Raw genomic sequence first — 8,098 nt, 5'->3', positions numbered from 1 at the left:
ACAAAACCACAAGCATGAAATTAAACCAACTGTTATTCAACATGCAGTAGACAGCCTCTTTAAAACATCCTTTTTATTTAGATACCATAAAAATCCCAGGGGTAGAAGGCCCAGGGACTAAGGGCCGATAAATAAAAAATAATAAATTGTCAAACATATTTTATGCCGCCTTCCGCTCGTCCAAATAACTATCAGCTTTTGCATGCTTCTGCAGCTTCCGTCATGCTTTCGGCATTTTTTGTCCTTTGACAAGATCAACTGTTTCGGCAGCCATATTGGATTGAAGGTTTTCAGTGAATTTGTCGTTGTTGAAGATGCATACTTTCCGCAATCTTCTCCTCTGAAGCCACCCGTAGAAACGCATCCACACTTTTCATGTGTCACATATTTTATTGACGCTTCTTTCCAGTGTCCCGATCCTCTGTTGACTGGAGATGAAGCTACATATATTTTAATGACAGTGTGCAGGGGCGGGTCTTTATGGTTTACTGGATGTATCATGGTTATTCAGTAAAATTCTGTTTGAAACCTTGCAGTGCTGTTATTGTAGGAATCTGCATGCCTCTGACATTTTACTGTGTTATTTAAGGGTGCTAAATGGGTTAAGAACAAATTATTTCAAATGGCATGACACTCAGTCAGTCATATTTGTTGTTTAACGCCGCACTCAGCAATATTCCAGCTATATGACGGTGGACCGGACCAGATAATCCAGTGATTGATATCATGAGCATCGATCCACGTAATTGAGATCGATGACATGCATCAACCAAGTCAGCGAGCCTGACCACCGGATCCCGTTAGTCGCATTTTTCGACAGGCATAGTCGCCATTCACGGCAAGCATGGATTGCTGAAGACCTATTCTACACCGGATCTTGCACGAGTACCACCGACAATGTGACAGAGTTGATAAGAACACGTTTTTTCATATGTTTAGTTCGAGATCAGAGCCCTAAACACGACAGAGGATGGGGAGAGACTGCATTCCTTGCGTGTGATCAGTATTGTCCAGTTTGCAGATGGCAGATGTGAGTGTTTTGTTTTTCCTTCGCTAATAATTATTACCTTAAGACATCAAATACAATCCCGTAATGAATCCGGGTCAGAATAGATACCGAGACGCTGCTTGTCCTTGAGGTCGAGTCAGTCACATTGGTAGTCACAGTGTGTCACCAGGCTGATAGTGTGTCATTGAAAATGTGTATTCAGCATTTATAAGTAATATTTTCCTTATTTTGCAGACTTCAGTAATCCGAAAGGTTGGAATCTGAAAACACTGTGAGTTTCCTTGCACAAATTATGACACCAAATACTGTTATTGATTTGTGCTTATCTGGTGGTTGGTTTCAATCATGTGACATCGTATTGTCAGGTTATTTCACTGATCGTTTGTCTTTGAAATTTTGACTGTATATGAGGTGAGGTGAGGTGAAATTGGGTTTAACGTCGCGTCCAAGAATTTTGCACTTATATAGCTACGTGCATGTACGTGTATGTGTTTGTGTGGCTGCTTGTACTAGTCCGGACTGATGCCGATTTATAATGTTAGCTCACTGAGATACCATGCCGCAGTTTAACATGAATACCCCACTCAGACACAGTATACTGACTCACCGACCAGACCTTGTTTTAGCCCCTTAATACCGAGCGCCAGACAGCAACAAGTACCATCTTTTAACGTCTTTTGGTATGACGCAGCCGGGGATCGAACCCCGGACCTTCAGGCTCTCCGGGCGGACGCTCTACCACTAGGCCACGGAGGCGGTCTGACTGTATATGAACTAACCTTGGTCGAAATTAATTACTCTAAGCACCCAATTTAGCGCGTGGGTGAATGGGAACTATCAGGTTCCATCGGCAGTATTTCAGAGAATCGAACATATCGTTTTGGAAAGTTATTCCTTTTAAACGAATGATCAACTGAGACCAGGTTCATATTGACTTATGTTAGTGCTTATTTAACTTACCTATTTTATCTTAGCTGACTACAAATTTCAAGTGAACTTATGTTAATGTCTGCTTTTCTGGGATGAGTTCATTGTCAGCATTTAATTGCTTATTTATTTTGTTCATTGCTTTTATGCCTGCATATTTTGTATATGCAAACATTGTTGCTGTCAATAGACAATCTGACATTCCCTAGACATTCAGCGACAGGGTCATGCCTGCCCTCCGTGACAGGAGACCAGCCACAGAGACAATACGCACTGTCTGCGTAGAAACATTAACGCCACTGGCATTCGACGGGTCATTTCTGAGAGTGGTGGCAGTCACGAAGTGATGACCTTTGTACACACTCTGTGATGGAAAGCTGTCGACAACATGTCGATTCCATTCCCTGCTGAGGACACTTTGGCTCACACCAAAGACGTTTGCAACGTAACGTTGCTTTGATCAAGTTTCAAGCATGCCTGTGCATCTGCCTAATTCTCCTTTGTCACTGAGGGGGCCTCTGTCGAAGACGTCTCTGTCGCTGAGGGGGCGTAAAGAAACCAGACAATCAATTATTCAATGGACCAGAAAATCGAGAGACAGCACATGCACTGACCCTGCGGAATGCAAACAACGATATGTCAAGCTTCAACCGCGCAGGTGCAAATACCCTACTGCTTGTAAGCTATCAAATAGTGTGTTCGCGAAAAGGTGAGCGCATCCTGCCCCACCGGTGGCACGCATCATAAACACTTGCAAAAGCAATTATTCACCTGAAAAAAACACGGGAACATAAGGCAAAGTCAAAATAGGGGATATAGGGGTATTTTTCACACGTTGCCACTGGATGTCAGTTGTTTGAGACTACCTCTAATTCTAGAGATGTCCTTATAATGTTGTATTAATCTCTCTGCAGATTCTTGTTTCGGACCAGCACAAATGGATCTATTGACCTGGTCCATGTCCACCCTGAGGATGAGGACGAGCTGGTGGTCATCAAGAAGGCGGTCACCAGTCTCTTCTCTGTTACTGTCAGGGTATACGTTGCGATACTAAATATATAACGTCAAGGCCTGAGATTTATCATTCTCGAGTATCTGCAAAAAAACATATTGCACTGGGTGTAAAAGCCAAAAAATATATGAATGGCGATGCATAATTATATAATATTAAATAAGAATGCATAAGATTAGCAAATACATTGTACATCAGCAAATTGTTTAGATTTAGAATATTTATACACTGCCTACTCTTGTGAGTAAGCATAATTATGTAAATCATCAACGTTTCCTCTCTACAGCAATGCCATGACCTTGTTTCGATATAAGTATATCCAGTTGCTGAGCTTATAGTTAATTCAAACCCACATTGATGTATTGTAACGGATATCTTAAATACATTGTGTAAATTATGTATTATTGTTGTAAAGGAAACTGGAGAACGCACGGACTCCTATGAGACCACAGACCGAGATCACCTTGGTAAGTTATCCCTCGTAGCAAACATTAAAATGTAGTCCAACATCACGAGTTAATCACAGCCATCATAGAGAGAAAGTCCATATGATCTTACAACATGCATAATACTACAATCAGCACACATACATCACACATGGCTTAACTAAAAGAACCACTCCTTGTGTTTGCTAAATGTCTTACGTTTTGTATACTTCTCCAGGCGATCTGACGCACAAGTACAAAGTGGATACGACGCCGTCAGGAAGAACTCTGACTCGTTCCCACTTCAGTCATAACAGGGCAGAGAGAACACACCACAAAGTAAGACCACTCTGGAATTTTATAGTTTTAACTCTAGATAATGCACTGGTAACATGATGTCGCATGCTTCTCAAGACAAACTGCATGACATTGAATACAATGAGCTCGAGGGTTTTTTGTAAACAATTCGATCTTCAATCATATTGGGGCAGGGTCTAAATTTACAGCCCTCTTCTACTCTTCTACTCTCCTGTCCGTTGCAGTGCAACTTGCTCTGTACATTGCATTTACTCTCTGTTCTCTTTTTATTCCGGCTTCTTCAGCTCTTCAGCTGGTCTTCAAGCTCTCTGAATCAACTCCTTGAACCATGTTTAATCATGGAGGATTTCAAAGGCTACAGTCCACTTTGGAGTGTTTCAAACACTAACACTAAAGACAAATACTGGAGGGTGATATCTTGGTTAACAACGTATGCATAGTTAACGATGACTCCAACACTTATCTGCAGCCTGGTACCTACTAACTCTTCTCTAGATTTGTCGCTAACCAATTCTAATCTACTAACTAATTTTAATGGTCAGTCCACAATGACCATTGTGGGAGTGATCATTTTCCAATTATCCTTTCAAGAATAAATCCATCGGATACTCCACCTTCAAGAAGAATTGTAGGTAGGCAATCTGGTCCTTTTTCAAACTCTATGCGCAAATAATAAAACGAGTGATATTGTTGATCCTATTCAGGTCTTTTGATGACTTTTAAAACAAGGTGCATACCACCTCAGGGCGGCTCGTGATACTGCTGCAGGTGTTTAAATATTCATTATCGGTTGCTTTTCCATTTTCTTGATTCCTGTTTAAAAACACTGTTAACTATATTTGATCATATCTGGACAATGGAATATGTCCCTTCACCCTCCAAGATCGCTTACTAGCTGTGTTTGTAAGGCCATAGAAAGAATGGTCAATAACAGATTAATATGGTACTTAGAAACATGGTAGCATAATATTATCGGTAAAGTTATTTGGTATAAAAACTAATAGTTTATCTCAATTTTGAAATTACTCTGTTTAAGTCTTTTCACATATTCGAAGTGTGAGTTGTATATAAGGCGTATCAAGTGATGCCGTACACAAAACGAAAGAAATCTACGAAATAAAGATCGCAAAAGAAACATAACAATTATCATGTTGTAGTGACTGTTAAATGTTTAGGGATCAGGTGAAAATGTTCTCAGATCAAAAATGTCTAGATATATTTTTTCTACTGATGATGTTTGGTTGAAGTGTTACAGTGATTTACTTAACCCTGCTGTGAGGGCTAACTGTTCTGATTTTGAATTGAATTTTTACGGTTTTGTTTGAAAACACTCATGTATTCATTGTACACATTTATCATTTACCGAACATCTTCTGTCTGGCGTAATAATTGAATGTGAAATTACTAAAGCTATTATTTTATTGAATCAGGAAATAAAACATTGGAAAATGGCATACTTTCTGATTTGTTTAAGTCTTTGATAAATTTGCGCTTCTTTATTTAAATATATAGTTCACTAAAACACAAGATAATGGCAGATGCTTGGAATATTGGCATCTCTCTTTTCAAGCCTTATAGTAAAAATGAGCCAAATACTTACAGATGCATCACACTTTTAGATGTAGAGTATCAAACTGCTTTTCGTCGACTTTTCCAACATGATCTTCTTGCACAATATATCTATGTGAACCAAAAGTGAGATTTGACTGTACGTTCATTAATGTTAGAAAAAAAATATGATTTTGGACAGAAACAAACGATTGTATTTGCTACATGGTACGGATTGCCAGGATAAAATATTTTATTTTATGCTGTTAAGGGGCGTATAAAGGTTGGAAACTGTAACACAGAGTTGTTCCATTTATCATGTGGTGTACGTGTACTGTTGACTCTTTAATAATGAATTAGCTGATGTCATGTGTGACAATTTTGATCATGGTATATTTTTTCATTCAAACAAATACAAATCAATATTTTGGAAGTATTCTGTGATAAATTGGGTTCAAAAGTAAATATCGATAAAAAAAATGGTTGTATTGAAATGAAATGTGAAAAGTTACTTCTAAGAATTCTAATTATTGAATTGGAAGACCAAGGGTCACCATCCGACGTCAGGATCGTCAGATTATGCGACAGCATCTTCAAGATCGCTTTCTGATCGCAACCACGAGTTCCAGCATGATAACGCCCATGCCCACACTGCGACAGCAACAAGAGACTTACTTTAGCAAAAGTCCCATTGAGCACCTGTTGGACGTGATTCAAAGACAGCTGAATGACGTCCGATCAAGGCCGAAAATTGCAGATAAACTGCCTCAGGCATTCTTCAGAGTGTGGGATCAAGTGCCTATGGCCTTCATCAACCACCTCATACATTCCATGTATCGACGTTGTACGGCAGTCATCAATGCACATGGCGGACACACGAGACACAGACTCGTGATACCATTTTTCTCAGAGACTAGTATTGTCTTTCACTTTAAGAACAATTGACATTAATTTCAACCCTGATGATCAGTTTGGCCAAGTCTCACCTTTTAATATGTCTCAAAGTATGTTTACAGTGTTTGGACCGCTTAAGGTTTAAGGTTTTCATCAAGGTTAAATCAGTCAGCATCATGTAAAAGGTTTGCCAGTCAAGCTTTTTTATGCCGTAATTCCCATGTGATCTCTTTTGAGGCGAAACAAATATACTGAGCCGCAAAAGAAACGTTATCCCAAGTAACATTCCATGAAAAGTTGTCATTTAAATATGTGGGTAAGTTTTAGTTTTGTCAAAGTTTCTAAAACTTAACATTACCTTGTCCGGAAAAAAATGAAATTTGACGATAAAAAATCAAAGCAGACGTCAATAAAACCGATCGCCCAAACGCATCACAGCAACGGCCATGGTAACGCGATGCACGTGAGTTCCGTGCAATTTAAAATGCACATGCGTTCCTCCATTGCTTCCCTATAAAAATCCACCCAGATCAGATAACATTCATTCGTTATTGAATTGCTACCACATGCCAAGATTGACGAGCAATCAGCGACACCAAGCCCTTGGACGATTGCAAGCTGGACAAACTGCCCAACATGTAGACAATGCATTTCAAGTCCACGTAAGGACCATATACAGGCTCCGGCCACGGTACCAGACCACCAACACTACAGATGACCAACCACGTAGTGGAAGACCAAGGGTCACCACCCGATGTCAGGATCGTCAGAATGTGCGACAGCATCTTCAAGATCGCTTTGTTACTGCTGCAGAAACTGCACGACAGACCATGGGGACACACCAACGACACATTAGTGCGGATACCGTGCGTCGCCGATAGACGAGCAGACACCTCCACTGTCACAGGCCACACCGAGGACCCATTCTGACACCACGTCATCGCCGAGACCGTCTTCAGTAGGCAACCCAGCACCATCATTGGCGCCACCAGCAGTGGAGAAGAGTTATCTTCTCAGAAGAGAGCCGTTACTGCATCTCAACAGCAGATGGCAGAGGTAGAGTCTGGCGCCGCCGTGGGGAACGTTATTCGGATGCTTGTGTTGTTGAGAGAGACACGTGAGGTGGTCTGAGCATCATGGTGTGGGGTGGAATTGGTCTTGCAAGGAGGGTCGGCCCTGTGGTCTTCCAGAACATCGGTCCAGGGAGAGGCAATAATGTCACAGCAGCTCGGTACATTGATCAAGTCTTGAGACAACACGCCAAACCTCATTTGGCACGTCGCCGCAACCACGAGATTCAGCATGATAACGCCCATGCCCACACTGCGACAGCAACAAGAGACTTCCTCCAGCAAAATGGCATTAGAACCATGCAGTGACCTGCCCTCAGTCCCGATTTAAGTACCATTGAGCACCTGTGGGACGATATTCAAAGACAGCTGAATGACGTCCGATCAAGGCCGATAATTGCAGCTAAACTGCCTCAGGCATTCCTCAGAGTGTGGGATCAAGTGCCTATGGCCTTCATCAACCACCTCATACATTCCATGTATCGACGTTGCACGGCACTCGTCAATGCACATGGCGGACACACGAGACACAGACTCGTGATGCCATTTTTCTCAGAGACTAGTATTGTCTTTCACTTTAAGAACATTTGACACTCTAATTTCAACCCTGATGATCAGTTTGGCCAAGTTTCACCTTTTAATAAGTCTCAAAGCATGTTTACAGTGTTTGGACATATAAGGTTTCTCATATATCTATCCATGGTGACGTATTGCATTTAAGACCGCCCTAGCTGTATTTAATAGAAACATGGCACGTTATAAATAAATTACCTAATGTCATTTTTGACAGTGTTGATCACGGTATATTTGTTACACAGTGTATAAAAGATATAATGTTATTCTTATTTTTTGATGAAGTGGTAAAGTTCTTATAAACAGTTTCATTCTGACAAAT

General features: G+C 40.8%; 1 protein-coding gene across 1 annotated transcript in view; it reads left to right on the top strand.

Annotated features, from left to right (window-relative positions):
- The first annotated feature begins 2,856 nt into the window (after window positions 1-2,856).
- LOC124148470 overlaps window positions 2,857-8,098 on the top strand; it is a 59,627-nt gene continuing 54,385 nt past the window's right edge. Inside the window, exons 1-3 of the mRNA XM_046519568.2 lie at window positions 2,857-2,971; window positions 3,364-3,415; window positions 3,612-3,712. The gene's annotated coding sequence lies outside the window, so the exon portion shown is untranslated. The remainder of the gene's footprint in view (window positions 2,972-3,363; window positions 3,416-3,611; window positions 3,713-8,098) is intronic.

This window comes from Haliotis rufescens, unplaced genomic scaffold (genome assembly GCF_023055435.1).
Source record: "Haliotis rufescens isolate VD_foot unplaced genomic scaffold, xgHalRufe1.0.p SCAF_3, whole genome shotgun sequence".
NCBI lineage: Eukaryota > Metazoa > Mollusca > Gastropoda > Lepetellida > Haliotidae > Haliotis > Haliotis rufescens.
Note: the sequence above shows the minus strand (reverse complement) of the source record. Positions and strands in the feature narration are given on the sequence as shown.